The sequence below is a fragment of the Chlorocebus sabaeus genome, chromosome 10 (genome assembly GCF_047675955.1).
Source record: "Chlorocebus sabaeus isolate Y175 chromosome 10, mChlSab1.0.hap1, whole genome shotgun sequence".
Lineage (NCBI taxonomy): Eukaryota > Metazoa > Chordata > Mammalia > Primates > Cercopithecidae > Chlorocebus > Chlorocebus sabaeus.
The window spans coordinates 65,369,711-65,373,330 of record NC_132913.1 but is presented as its reverse complement, the minus strand read 5'-3'; positions in this window follow the sequence as shown (position 1 = coordinate 65,373,330).

Sequence of the window (3,620 nt, the reverse complement as noted above, 5' to 3'; positions counted from 1 at the left end):
AGCATTTCCTACTCTTCGACTACTTCTCCCATTCTGATATGTGAGCAACAAAGCAAGCCTTTGTAAAATCCAAGTTTAGATTGACTATGGGCTAGTGATCAAATTATTGTGCAATTTTACTTGAAGCATAAAGAAATTAGATAACAGATTATTTGATAGCTAGGACTAGAAGGTTCTATTCCACAATTATATCCAAGAACCTCTCTGAGCTACTCAAGGAGATAATTTGTCATTGACATTAAATTCTGATTTAGAAAAGAAAGTTATTTCTCTTGTAATTCTGGTTAGAATAAACGTGGTCTTTTTACCTTGGAGTGTTAATTTTACTTGAAAATAAAAGCCCTTTTTGGATTTTTATACTTTTGAGGTTTCATTTATTCTGACATAGAGGGATAGCTATAATACACTATTGAGTAAAGAAAGCAAATTTCTGATGGATCTTATAGAATGGATATATAGTTTTTTTCTATACATACAAGAATATGTATGTTTGTGTATGTGTGAAGGTATCTATATAGCTATTGGCTATTGATACATACCACACTGATAAGTATGTGTTTCTTGGGAATGGAGATGGAAGACTTATTTTTTCTTTATATAATCTTATGTTTAAATTTTTACAAGCATATATTATCTTTTTCATAAAAGGAGAAAAACTAAAAGTATAGCTCAAAGTCACTAAAAAATTTTGTCAAATGCAAAAGCAAAATCTGCAAAACTTTTTTCTGTCACTAAATTTCATATTATTCTATGAAAATCCAGAAAGAGGAACATTTTCCTGCATAGCAAGTTATTAGGAAACTTATTTTGTATGTATTTTGGGAATGTGGTGTTATTAGTTGTACAGCCAGTCAAAGGTATGATGAACTACTGTAGCAGGAAAAGGTGATTCACACACTTTCTGGTAGGGCTCTTTGGATCTATATGCCTGCCCTGGACATGTGCTTTATTGACCAGTCTGTGGAAACCAGCATAGCCAGTTCTTTGGAAAAACAAGTGTGTCATTTTTCTGAGCAGTACTTAAAACAATTTTTGTTTTTATTTTATGGCTTCTCAAATTGGTTCAATTTCCTACCACTTTTGTGCTCCTTCAAATATTTAGTTCTACTGGCTGGGCGAGGTGGCTCACGCCTGTGATCCCAGCACTTTGAGAGGTCGAGGTGGGTGGATCACTTGAGGTCAGGAGTCCAAGACCAGCCTGACCAACGTGGTGAAACCCCGTCTCTACTAAAAATACAAAAATTAGCCAGGCATGGTAGCAGATGCCTGTAATCCTAGCTACTTGGGGGGCTGAGGCAGGAGAATTGCTTGAACCCAGGAGGCAGAGGTTACAGTGAGCTGAGATTGTGCCACTGCACTCCAGCCTGGGTGACAGAGCAAGACTCCATCTCAAAAAAAAAAAAAATTTAGTTCTACTGAGTTCTGTTTTTCTGTACAGTGATTTTTCAATTACCCCTAACTAGCAGAAAGTGTGTGAGAAGTAAAAATAAGATTCTAAGCCCCACAACTGACTGAACAGACCATCTCTTGGCCAAGGTGATCAGAGTAACCTTGAAAACTAAGTTCTCAGCCATGATTGTGTGAGAGGTCAGATATGGCTTGTTATACTTTTTCCCTGGCTAACTCATCCCTAAGAGTTCAACAGAAACTAGCCCTTTCACTGACAACAACCAGCCACTTGATGCTGCCCCACTGACCACAGAGTGGTTCTGGCCAGTCCACCCAGAATGCACAGTGAGGGGTTTTGTGTCCTCTGCTTTACATTTGATGTCAGAGAGCAAAAACATCACCCTTGGATCATGCTAATGCTGCTGTTTTTTTGTACGTGGGCCCCATGAAGGGATATAAAGCTGAACTGTGCATGCACATTGTTTCTTCTTTCATAAATATTGATGATGACTCCTATAGCTGATTGAATATGTATGTTTGACCACCCTGCTAAGCATAAATTCCTGTTCCCTTTGCCCTTCCCTCAAAGTGTCTGTTTCCAGCTTCTGACTAGAGATTATGCTTCCCAATGTGTCAGAATGGCCACCCTGCAGGCTGCAACACTTACAAGGGTTGAAATTTGTGAACTCCGTCATTTTTTAGTTGACATATGGTTTTAAACAAGGTTTTACATTAAAAAATGGTATATGTATTTTAAAATTGTATTTCAGGTATATGGACTGGTGGCTAAATTAATGATAACAACAATAATAATAGAATGGCTAACATTTATTGAGAGTTTACTATGTGACCGAAACTGTTCTGTTTCTTTTATTTTCAATCGTGCTCCTTTTGTACAGATACTGTTCTAAGTGCTGTACTCATATTAACTCATTTAATACAATTCTATTAATAATTCACATTTTGCAGATGTAGAAACTGAGGCATCTTGCTCCACCATTGATTGATACTAGTAAGAATATGCAAAAAGGGAAATTGAGATCAACTTAAAATAATTAAAGGTGGTAACAGAGATGACATTGTGCCTGAAGCCGCCCACAATGGCCTTCACTATGACTATGTGACAGATAGCACTGCTCCCACTTCAACTGGAAATCTAAATGACAAAAGTCAACCTACAAAGTACTGGGTAGTCTCTGATACATATTTAAAGTATGAGTTATATTTCAGAAATGCAAATGATTTCAACTTTGGTGTTCTTTTGTAAGGAATCCTTTGACAGTAAGTGTGGAAATGACAATTTTTAATAATTTTTTAAAAAATTACTTGTACAAATGTTGAAAGAAAATCACCAGAATTGTTTGCAACTGAAGACAGAAAAGACTGGGCTAGAAGCAATACAGTGAAGTCACTACCACAAACAAACAAAGTGCTTAAAACTCCCTCCAAGGTCAGTGTCAGAATATCCTTGGAGGGTTAAGCTCATTTAGTAGGGGAAAATTTGGTGAGGCCCGGTTTGAAGAGATGGGTGAAAGAATGCAGGCAAAGGTAGCCAGGCTGAGAAAGATGCCATTTTGGTCATTGTTAACAAATGACACTTTCTACTGTGCTCAAAAGGATATTTGATGAGAGACTGAAATTAACCAAATTCTTTACCTTATTATTATAGTATAGCATGAATTGAATAATTTGCTCAATTTTTTTCTCTGTATTTTCTTTTACTCTTATAAACTGGTTAGACATTTACATTGGTCTATTTCTTGGTGGTAAAATAGCGTGTAGAAAAGTTTTCCTATAAATACAAGAATCTCATTAAAAAGCAGGTTATGTGCCAAAAAAATGTGTATGTATACACAAGTGAGAAACTCTTTCAGAGGCTAAACTTCAGGAGGAGTATCTAGCATCAGGTTCTGTCTTGATTGGTTCTTCAGTGCACAAGGGTGCATTCATTAGCTGTTTTTATAACATGTAGCTCTGATGTAATTAGAGTTTCCAGAATGATAACTAATTATGTTAGTACTATTTCACATTACATTGCATATTAGTAAGATTAATTTGACAACAGATTCATAGTTTCTCAAAGTTCAAACTCTCTTTAATTTTGATGTATTTATTTTGGAAAGATAAATTCTGACATTAAAACATTGCAAATGTTTTATGAATAACTTGTACAGTGTATTTTAAAAAAATGCTTATTTGAAACTAGAGCTGCTTGGCCTTGCTATAGTCTG